At 41.7% G+C, this 12,300-nt stretch overlaps 1 protein-coding gene across 2 annotated transcripts in view; it reads left to right on the forward strand.

The window, feature by feature from the left end:
- cacnb2a (calcium channel, voltage-dependent, beta 2a) overlaps positions 1–12,300 on the forward strand; it is a 98,446-nt gene that overhangs the window by 31,901 nt on the left and 54,245 nt on the right. The gene's annotated exons all lie outside the window — the stretch shown is intronic.

The following is a 12,300-nucleotide window of genomic DNA, read 5'->3' on the forward strand; positions in this document are numbered from 1 at the left end:
TGTGGTAAAACATATTAACAAATGCTTATTTAGACCATAAGTATACGCTAATTTAGACATAATAGGCTATGTTACCTTGATTATAAGGCTCAAACATGTTTTGCGGCTCTACACAGATTTTTTCAAATTATTTTTGGTCAAAAATGGCTCTTTTAATGGCAAAGGTTGCAGACCCCTGAGTTAGCGAGTGTGTCATGGCCCTTGATGATCATATTGATGGATGATGATTTACTAGCTGTTGGCCTACAGTGTAAAAACAATTTGAGGTTTTTTTTTTTTTTTTTTTAAGATAAAAAGTGTTTATCCCTTTGGGATCATGATTGTGTGCAGCACATTTAATGGTAATGTACCCATGATATTATGAGAACTGTATTTGCAAAGTTGACCTAGAGAAGAAAGTGTGTCCAAAATGGAAAGAGGTTTATCCTCTGGGAAGCATGAATGTGAGTTTCATTGCAATCTATCCACTGGATTTTGATATGTCTTGTGTTCAAGTTCCTTCTTTTTCTTCCTTTTTTCAAGGTTAAGGGCAGTGTTAATTTTTGTCTTAGTTTTCGTCAGTGACCTTTTTTCCATGAACACAAGACAATGACGAGCTAAAAATAAGTCTTGATAATGAAAACTAAAAGGAAAACTATTTTTAATTTTTGTCAAGGAGACGAGACGTGACAAAAATGTTCGTGGTGGACTATGTGACATTGAAAGATAACATTGATCGATAAGTGAGAGTTTACAGTGAACCTGAGTACAAATCCTAGTTGTCTCAGAGTAGTTATTTGTGGTGTCAAAGTTTTTGAGAGCATAAATAGAGATTGTTGTTGAGATTTTCAAATTATGATCATTGAGCGTGTGCTCTTAAATCATCCCTTTAACCTGTTAAATAGAAATGCATGTTTGTAGGTGTGTGGAAGTTATTTTGTAGTTACAGAAAAAAACACCAACTGCCTGAACTTCTTGTTGATGATTGGCTCATAGGCCCGTAGTACCCCGACTCAGCCACTTCTTCTTCTACCACCTTCCATAAGGCACTGGCAATTGGTATGCCACTTTTTTTTTAAAGAGAAGAATGAGGATTCAGTTTAACAGTGTACTGCCACCTGCAACTTTCCCTGTTTTACTTGGACTTCGACAGCAGCTTTCATGTGTTCTTGATACAAGGTTCATTTCCACCCACCTGTTTTTATGCACCTTTTCATTTTGCCCATAAAATGAAGCTTTGCGTTAGTTCATGCAGGACACGGATGTCATACACCCCAGTTGTAATCAGCTGACAGGCAGCTGATCAGATAGTTGTTTCTTATCAGTCACACACCAATCACAACCTATTCCCACACAAGGCGGTCCACTAGAATACACACACTCCTGCTGCTGCTGCTGCTGCTGCTGCTGCTGCTGCTGCTCCAGGCAAAGTTTTATCTCCACCACCCCAGCCTCCACCTTTCTAATTCAGAGTCCTAACATGGCTCTAAGGTTAAACAGTTTTTGTATGTCTTGCTTGTGCCCACTTTTGTATACCCTAGGGTTTTCTGCATTGTGCTCCCTGTTTTGGCATAACATGCTACTTGTCTAATCCAGGGGGCACCTAATGAGCGGAGCCCTTGGCGCCACACATAACTGTATTTCCATTTGTTTCAATAATTAAATCTATGATGAGAGCATTTCTGTCTGAAACAAAGTCTGAGTGAAAACACCAAAATTTTGTAAAAATCTTGAAATATCACAAAATGTTTTTAAGCTTGGAGAAGTGGTAAAAGTTGTATCAATAAAAGGTAAATGTGACGAAGTGCAATGAACGCAGATTCAGCCAATACCCTCATTGTATAGAGCAATCCAAGCTTTTTTCATCACCTTTGGATGGCTTTTAACATGCTTATCTACTGTTTGCACACAGAGCTGCTACCAGAACTCTACCAAGAACACTTAGTTGTTCAAAACTTTGTATGTCCATTCACCAGTTTGCGCTCTGTTACTATTCTTCCATTATATTCCTTTGTCTGACATTTGACTGGGCTTCTGACTGAAGAATTAGAACCACCTACTGCTTATCTCAGTGAACCAGCTCCCAACATTCGCATAACTGTAGTGGATGGAGAAACACATACTTTTTCTTTTGCACATTTTTTGAAAAATTGGTTACAGTGTGTGCTACCTTTGGATGGGAACTTGACCATAGATTTGTCCACAGCTCTCATGACAGTGTTTTAAAACTCACTCATGGACAGATTGGCATTGAGATTACTTTGAGGCATTTTTGAAAACACCTTGGACATTGAATATCCAAATTTAATATGGACAGTTGCCGTTGAGATGCTTTAGAATAAAGTGTTGGATGGACTTAGACTGACCAAACAATTGCTAACCTTAGATCCTGCTGCTAGTAGAGCAAATAAATCCCCCCATACACTACATATTTTTTGTCACCCATATAGAACTCGCTTCTAGTCATTCCTACCAACTTTAGTGAATTTTGTTGCTGATATCTTTGCAGAAAATACTTGTTTGTGCAGTGCAGCTGGAGCGCCTCTGCAGCGCGCTGATCCCAGGTATGTACTCGTCTATCCAATAAGCCTAATGACTTTGAGGGCCACATTCATAATCACAGTGGTGGGCAGTGGCAGGCGGATTAGGACTCCAGATGGTGCTGTTACTGCCTGACTGTCTGTCTGGCCACAGATGCACAGCTGCAAGAGGTCACATGTTTTACTACAGCGGTCAGCGCTGCAGCTGCAGCACAGCAGCTCAGCATCACATAGACTCATCAGTAACACTAAAGCTGACTCTCGCAACTATCTGTTGACAGAGTGTTTCTGGACTCTTAAGGTACGTTTGTATATGTGGTTTCTGTCCGCCTCTTATAGCGCCATGTAGTTGAATTGACCATGCAACAGATGTCACACTATCAAATTAAAGCTTAATGCCCGGCCAGCTGAAGGAAAAACACTCCAGAGCTAACCATGACACCGCAGAGCTTAAACACTCAATTGTGTATCCGCTTGTGCATGTTTGTGTGTTTCTGCTTGTGCCCATGTGAGTATGCGTGTGTGTGTGTATGTGTGAGATCTGTCTGAGAGACTATTCACTCCACATGAGGCATGACACTTGCTGTTGGAAGAGCTCTCGAGGATGACCACATCTCATTTCCTCTCTTCAAGTTATCACCTCGGCAGTGGCACAATTGTATTTAAGAGCAACTTGCTAGGTAGCGCAGCAGTTAGTGTTATCCCTTTTTGACTGAGGCAGAGAGGTTGGTTTTTTCATGCCAGGCGTCAGCTGCTTGCACCCCTGGGTCATGGTACTCTGAACAAAAACCAGGGGATTTGCATAATTCATTACAGTCGCTGTGGAACGGAGAGGCGACCCAGGTGTCCCAGGCATTGTGGGAGAACGAGCATGTCTAAGAAGCCAAAGGTAAAAAAACAACAACACAACCTGTTCTTGTTTCTGTGTAAATCAGCAGCTTACTTATCTATCCAGAGCTTGTACTATTAGTTGTAGCACTGGCTTGTTTTCTGAAAGCTCTTGCATCAGCTCAGTACTTTTTCTCTGTGTTTGCGGATTCTTTGCCGTGTGTGGTTTGGTTTGTGACGACAGCGAGAGTGTCACAGTCTATATCCTGTCTGCGAGATCTGTTTACATAGGCCTATACTGTCGGGAATGCACCTTCTATAAGTAGAGCTTAGTTTTTAATCATGGATTCATGCCGGACGGTGTCTGCCTTTTTAGTCTGGTTGAAATGCTCAAAGGTGAAAGACAATCTGCTGGGTCGTCTTTCTCTTTCCATGTGTAGATAACAAGTCTTTTGAAAGAGTTTGTTCATGCAGCTAAACTGATTTAGACGGTTTGGAGCAGCATGATTTAATAGATGTCATTTTACACAATGTAGGGCAGTGTTTCCCGACCTTTTAACTTGTGATACTTTGAAATTAAGCATTATATGCTTGTGACTAGTTCAACTGAAGTCATATTTTATTTTCCTTCTTTCTATTTCAAGACTTTGTAGAAGTCTTAAAGATGTTCTTTAAAATTTTCTCCTCAATGAAGTAATGTTTACATTAATTTTAATTTACCAAAACACATATTGTGTCTATCTTAAGCCTGATAAACTCATTGAGGGCATTTCTTTATCATAAAATATGCTTTTTTATTATTTTAAATTGTGGATTGTTTATATCCATGTTTGCTAGCCAGTTTCTTATTTATTACTGGTCTTGTTGGTGCATTATTATTGGTACGTTACTGCCAGCAACTGTCAACCCAGTAATAGTGGAAAATAGATAAAAGAGATAGTCAGCAGGAATATTTATTGAGTGCATGTGGGGACATCATATAAACCAAATGGGGTAAAAATATTACTCCATAGTGCTATTAGTGTTCAAATACTTCACAGGATTAACAAGAGAAAAGGCAGAGATTAGAGGAGAATCTGTTAGCAAGCCTTGCTGTTGAGCACACTCTACTTTTTATGTTACCTTGAGTAATATGAAGTCTTTCAATAGATTTTAACCGTTTCTGACCATGTTTCCTGTCATTTCTTCTACTCTAAATCCTGGATTGGTTGAAAGGCAGAAGCAGATTTAAATCTCCTTACTGAGAGAAGCAATCATGACAAAGTGAGTCAGGGGATCAAGTGGACACAAGCAATCACCCCTGTGGGTGTTATTGTGTGCAGCATGGACCGTTCCCTCCCTCCTGTAGAGATGTACAGTACAGTACAGAGGGGAGCATGTGACGACACAGCAGATGATCATCTCTCGCTGAACTGCTTGAACTGTTGGACTGTTCAAACTAGGGGCCCATCAGCGATGTTAGTAGCACACAAAAGTGGCTATGTTAGTCTGAAAGTGTACAGAAAAAGAGGGAGGTATGTTGTGTGTTATGTGAGGTAACATTTAATGCATCATGATGTGTTCAGGAGCATGGGTCTAAAATAGGATATTTTAGCATATTAATCTGACTGCAAGCACAAGGTAGATTTTGGCAAGGATTTAAAAATCTGGAAATTGTGCGGCTGGTCTTCTTTTTTTTTTCTCCACATGCAGCTATTTGGTTCTCAAACAAGTACAAACTACATAGACCTGTGTAAAAAAAAAAAAAAAAAAAAAAAGGAGTATAATCAGCTTACAAAAGTATTAAAATAAATACCTCTTTGTACCAGAGACAATGCTACGCAGTAGAGCAATCTTGTGGGTGTTTTTTCTCTCATTTCACATTAAAATAAATCAATCGAATCAATGCATCCTGTGGTTAAAACAATCTAGTTAATTAATTCAGCACCAGTTAATATAGCCTACACTTTCAAACACTGCACAATCAACTGCATTATCACTTGACAAAACTCAATATGGACACAGTGAAGCTGGAACCAACCACGTGCTACAAAGAGAGAGTCTGTGTAGCAAGTGAAAAACCCTGCTCCACCCGGCCTGCATGACGCATCATGTCCGTGCCCCATGTATTTTGGCAGACCATGTAGGGTAATTCAATGACATGTCCTCTTAAGTAACAGAAACAAGTTTTTGTGTGTTTGTGAAAAATGTAACAAACCCCAATCACTAAATTACCAGATATCAGGCCGTCCATTTCACTAATTAAAAATGACCCCAGCTCTCTGCCAAACCCACTCTTGCTCAGTCATGTGTCTCTTGATCTCCTCTTTAGTCCATCATATCTGTGTCACCAGAGGGCAGGCGGAGTTACTGTATAAGTGTGTTTGTGTACAGTGTGGGCGTGCATCGCCCTTTGCAAGTGTTTGCCTGACCTGTGCGTGACTGTATTGGTCACAATGCTCCCAATTTGCCGGCTGAAGAGTTTTTCCTATGAATCCATGTGGGACAGCCGATGTGTTGATGTGTTCAGCGAGCATGAAGTGACTCAGCGCCACACACTCGCACTGCAGCCGGCAAACGCTGTACACTGTTTTACACTGTTGTACACATGTCAGCGCTTCAGAAGTCATCAAATCTTTGCTCCCACTCGCTGTCCAGCAACACTGAGCTCATGATCTTCATTCCGTTGGGCATGCTTGACAAGTTATCTTTGTCTCCTCTGACTAAACACATCTTGGGAAGGGTAAGCTTTATTCAACTTCAGTCTTTGTTCTCAACTGGAAATGTGCTGTTCTAATACCACTGTAATAGGCTGAGACTTCTCTGCTATCAGTTGTACAGAGAAGTGCGGCAGTGTTGTATGATGTGTACACAGGTTCAGTGCTTCTCTCTAGCACACATGCTAGCAGGATGCCCTTTGGTGGAGTGGAGGAAACAGCAGTCGAACTTTCAAGTTGCTCAGAGAGGCAGCAGGAAGCACAACAGCTGGGGCTTCAATCCCTCTTTCTCATCCTCTATCTCCATCTCTCCTTTTTACTCCCTCGTCTCTCAGTCTATCTCCCTCATGTTCCCTCTTTCCTTTCTCTCATTGTCTGTAATTAGAGATGGTCCCATGGCTCAAGTGGCCTAGCATGTGTTGTAGCTAGGTAACCTCAGTCAGATGCTGGCTGCAGGCCCTGGGGCTTTCATTAGATGTGAATCACAGTCCCAGTGGGCCCAGTGTGGATTCTACAGTCTGATCTGGATATTATGCATCAGAATTAGTCCTGCTCTATATTCAGGCTTCATGTCAGTAGAGTTGGGTGTTTGAAATGTTTTTGTACTTTATTCCTATGTAACAAAAAAGCCAAACTTCTCAAATACATTGGTCTTTAAAGAATTAGTCAGACATTTTGGGAAATGTGCTTAATTGCTTTCTTGCAGAGTGTTAGATGAGAAGATCAATACTTCTGTGGTATCTGTACGGTGCATACATAGCTGTAGCCAGCAGCTTGTTAGCTTTGTTTAGCATAGCGTCAAGACTGTAAACTGGGAAACAGCTAGGCTTGCTCTGTCCAAAGGTAAAAAATCCACCAGCCAGCACTTCTAATAATGTGTTCACACTACAAGTGCCACAGTAACAGGCTACAAGGCATTTTCTCTGGAAGCTGGTGACATGTAGCTGCAAACTGACGCCCAACACTTGTCACTACAAACAGCATTGATTTGCTACAAATCAAAGTTGAGCTGGCCTCAACTTTTTCAGTGTTCAATTGATGCAGTGAATCATCAGCCATTATGTTTTAGTTTCCAGCTGTGGTACTGAGTTATTTAGCTTAGTTAGGTGATGCTATGCTAGCTTCATGTGCATTGTGGTGCACATAGGGATGCAATGGGGCGGCAAAATGTGATGTTAAAATGGGGCTCAGACATATTGATCAAAAGCACAGTTTTTTGTTTGTTTGTTTGTTTTTACAGAATACAGCCTTTAGATGATGTTCAGTTGAGGTACTTTGTGGCAAGTAGCTGACACACACAAGCTGTAATGATGAAACTAGTTCAAGAGCAATATCTACATTTTGGAGAATGTCAGAAGAATGTTACAGGTTCTCCACAGCTGACTGAGCAGAGTCTGCAATACAGAATAATATTGTATTATCTGCATATAAGTGTGCATGACAGTTACAGATGAAAAAATACCATTGATACAAATTGTAAAAAAGAGCTGGACCAAGAATGGAACCTTGTGGAATACCCTTATTTACCAATAAAAATTCTGAAGGAATATCTCCCAGGTTCACTGACTGCTGCCGATCAGATAGGTAATTCTGGAAACAAGCGTGAGCACCTAAACCAAAACCAGTATTACTAAAAAAGAAAAAAGATAAAAGAAAGGAATGATGAACAGCATCAAATGCCTTAGAGAGATCCACAAAGATTTACAACATTTTATAACCAAGGTGACAGTGGACACAGTGCTATGAAGAGGCCTGAACTCAAATTGATGAAGACTCAGAACAGAGTACACATTAACTAATTTCTTGAGTTGACAATTTTCAATTTACATTTTTGCCAAACAAGACCATTTGGATAGGGGTCTGTAGTTATTTGTATCGCTCCTTTCTTCACCCTTTTGCAGGGGGACAACATGAGCAGTTTTCCAGAGTTGGGAACTACACTAGTGGAAATTTAAAGATTAAAAATAAGTTAGTTGCTCAAAAATTAATGGACCCCCTCTCAATGTTACTGTCCTAGAAAATGTGACCAGCGACTGCAAAGTGTCTATTGAAGGCAGAGCAGATCTCATCATGATCCTCCTCCAAATAATCATTAAACTTAAGAGTTGGTTATTAGTTTTTACAACTTTCCAAAATTTTGTCTGGTTTGAGTAAGGGCTAGAGACCAAATTCAGATAATAGTCAGATTTAGCTTTTACCTCGAGGGTTGTGCATTTATTTCTAATTTTTCTAAATGAAACCCAGTCAGATGCATCCTTGGTGCATCTAGCAAGAGACCAAGCTCTGTTTCTTGTCACGAGTAAGGTTGAAAGTTCAGGGAAAACCGTGGACTAGATCTGTTTTTCACTGTGATCCTTTTAATAGCTACATGCCTATTTACGACAAAGAGGAACGTATTTGTGAAAAAATGTACAGCTTTTGTTACAATTCATGATGACATTCTCCTCGCCAGGGTGCTGGAGGGGGCATGGGAGTTCGCCCAACCAGTCCACATGTGTTTTGTGGATTTGGAGAAGGCTTACAACCGTGTCCCCAGGGGCATCCTGTGGGGGGCGCCCCGGGAGCATGGGGTTGGTGGCCCCTTGCTTCCTTACCGAAGGAGCGTGAGTCTGGTTCACGTGGCCGGCAGTAAGTCGGACCTGTTCCCGGTGAGAGCTGGACTCCGCCAGGGCTGCCCTTTGTCACTGGTTCTGTTCATAACTTTAATGGACAGAATTTCTAGGTGCAGCCGAGTGGTGGAGGATGTCAGGTTCAGTGACGGGAGGATCTCCTCCCTGCTTTTTGCGGATGATGTGGTCCTCCTAGCTCCATCGAACAGTGACCTCCAGCTCTTGCTGGGACGGTTCGCAGCCGAGTGTGAAGCAGCTGGGATGAGAATCCTCCAAGTCTGAGGCCCTGGTCCTCAGCCGGAAAAGGGTGGATTGCCCACTCCAGGTTGGAGGGGGAGGTCCTGCCTCAGGTGGAGGAGTTAAAGTATCTCGGGATCTTGTTCACGAGTGAGGGTAGGATGGAGCAGGAGATTGACAGGCAGATTGGGGTGGCGTCAGCAGTGGTGCAGCGCTGAACCGGTCCGTTGTGGTGAAACGGGAGTTTAGCCAGAAAGGGAAGTTCTCTCTTTACCGGTCAATCTACGTTCCAACCCTCACCTATGGTCACGAGCTCTGGGTAGTGACCGAAAGAACGAGATTGCGAGTACAAGCGGCCGAAATGAGTTTCCTCCGCAGGGTGGCTGGGCTAAGCCTTAGAGATAGGGTGCGGAGCTCGGACATCCGGGAGGGACTCGGAGTAGAGCCACTGCTCCTCCACATCGAGAGGAGCCAGTTGAGGTGGTTTGAGCATCTGGTAAGGATGCCTTTCAGGCGCCTCCCTTGGGAGGTGTTTCGGGCATGTCCGAACTCGGGGCCACCCCAGGACACACTGGAGGGATTACATCGCCCAGCTGGCCTGGGAATGCCTCGGGGTTCCCTCGGAAGAGCTGACGGAAACGGCTGGGGAGAGGGCTGCCTGGGCTTCTTTGCTGAGGCTGCTGCCCCCGCAACCCGGATAAGCGGAGGACGACGACGTCGATGACGACATTCTCTTCAAACCTGTGTTCCTAACACATGCAACAGAATAATGATCACTAATTACTAAGTCGAAAACACCACTTGCTTTAACATTGTCACTCATGTTAGAAAAAATGTAATCAATGAATACAGGTCATAGGGTTCTTCTGATAGGTGCCACTGATCAGTTGAGTTACTTTGCAGCTAGAAGTGACCTCCTTTAAGTCAACAGAAATAACAGTCAACAAATCAATGTTAAAATCTCCCAGAACTATCATCTCTGAGTTAGTACACCAGGAGAGTAACTCTGCAAGATAATGAATAGACCCAGCATCGGCTGAAGGGAATCTATAAATCTCATCTACAACAATAGAATACTCAGGGTAGCTTATTCTCAGAGGTCAAAAAGGGGGATAGAAAGCCTTCTCTGTACCACCGGAGACCAGGCTGGGCTCCGAGAAGGTTTAAGACCATCATCCAGTCTCACTAGATCCTCAGTCGAATTAGCTTGGATGTCAGCTTGCTTGGAGCACAGCTGAGTCGGACGTTGCAGAAGTTCATCTGTCAAAGTTTCTATTGATTGCAACTTAGTTTTAATATGGATGAGCTCACCATGATGACACCATTATGCTGACCACAGTTTTTGGCTTTAGTATTGGATAAAATGCCCTTTAAAATGCTATTAATTGTTGTCATCGCCACCACAGAAGGCCCCCCTCTTAATTCATCAGTGGTAAAATACGCCATGACGTCAGGTGCTTGTTTGCTCTAAGCTGACGTTTTTAATCTCGAGGCATTAAAAGCGCTCCTGCAAAAGTGGGAGGCAGTCAGCAAGGAAAAAGCAGCGAGCAAAATGCTTCACTCTTATTGAAAACCATTATAAGAAGCCACCCCAGGCCAGTAAAACACGCTCTGTCTGATGGGAGCCTAAAGCGCTCCAATAAACATTACATCTCATGTGTTTAATTTTGTACAAAAACTGCATGTTTAAACAAACCCAATACAACATGGTAATAAGTGAGCATTAGGGGTGCTGTTATATGGATTTTCTTACCTTTTAGACAGAGCCAGGCTGGTTCTTTCCCCCCTTTTCCAGTCTTTATTCTAAGCTAAGCTAACTAGCTGCTGCCTATATAGCTACATGCAGATATGAGAGCTGTATCAATTTAGGCATTTAACTGACATGCAGTGTGATTTAGAGCATGTGAGAGAAGATGAGCTCTGATCGTAAAGGGTCATTTACAGGATTGACTGAATACAGTGCTGCATTTGCTAAATAGAAGATTTTACTGTCTTTTTCTGTGTTGTGGAAAACAAAGAAATAGGCCTATAGTGAATAAAGAATCGTGGAGGGTTTTTTCTTCCAGGGAAATTGATTTATCCACCAGCACTTGAGGTTCTGTCGTCCAGTTTCATTAGTGTAATAGCATTCTTGGCAAAGCAAGACACCTTTGGAGGAGCCTCTCTGACAGATCTTCAGTGATCTAATTGTGGTGTATTTTAGCCCATTAGTGATCTTTTCAAGTTTACTAAACATCCATAACATGATTTGTATGGGTCACGGTCCGTTATAATGGAATATTTGACAGAACACAAAAAACTGTTGATGTTTTTGGATATTGTTTCTGTCACTGGCGAGATGCTGGGGGTCAGAATCAATCAATTATCTTCAGTATCTGGCATTGTTTTGTCTTGTGTTATGATGTCTGCAGTGTTATGATCTTGTATTAATGTAACACAGTATTAACTTATGATCCCGAGTGCTTTAACACCCTCGAGTGCGCTTGGCAGAGTGGAGAGTTTTTGGACTGTTTACTTTAATAGTGAGTAGTGGCCATTGTGGTGTCACATTGGCATGCAAGTGTTGCATCTCCTGATATGGAGGTAGAACAGACTGGTGGCATGTGAGTGTCCTGTGTCTAAAAGTGCACAGGTGTGATCAACGCTATACTGTAGACCGACCCTCCCAGGTTTTTGATTTGACTCTGCACTCTTCCCTCTTTAAAAAAGGATGATGCGGCTAAAACAATTAGTCGATTAATTTATAGTCAGTAGACACATAATTGAGAGGCAACAATTTGGACATTCTTTAAGCAAAAATGCTAAAACAATTCACTGGTTCCAGTTTTGCAAATGTGATATTTGCAGGTTTTCTTAGGTGACATAAAACTAAATATCTTTTATATTGTGGCCTGTTCATTTTGGCAAAGAAAACTGTTTTAAGGTGTCACAGAACTACAGTACTTTCTGAAATTTTGTAGACCAAAATTTTACTTGATTAGTTAAGAAAATAATCACCAGATGAATTGATAATGAAAGTAATTGTTACTTGCAGCCCAAATAAAAAGACATTTAGGAATGTAATGAAATAATACAAAATATTTACCACAATGTAGAGATGATATTTTATGTTGTTTTTTTTGTTGTTGTTGTCAACAAATCCCTCTAAAAGACCAAAACCAACAATGAACTGATGCTACTAACAAGTAAACCTCTTGTCGATATAGCAAAAGCTGTTATGACCTTTATTGTTGTCCAGAAAACTTTGCCTGATATCAGACAGAATTTTTAACTTGTTAGGCCTCGATCACACAGAAAGCATTTTGCAGGTTGCAAAATGCAAGGTGCGCCACACTGCCTTTTTTTTAATTGAATGCCACCAGTGGAAAAAAATGCTTGCTGCGCCTTTTTAGTGTTGCCAGGCATCACCTC

Source organism: Epinephelus fuscoguttatus, linkage group LG21 (assembly GCF_011397635.1).
Source record: "Epinephelus fuscoguttatus linkage group LG21, E.fuscoguttatus.final_Chr_v1".
Lineage (NCBI taxonomy): Eukaryota > Metazoa > Chordata > Actinopteri > Perciformes > Serranidae > Epinephelus > Epinephelus fuscoguttatus.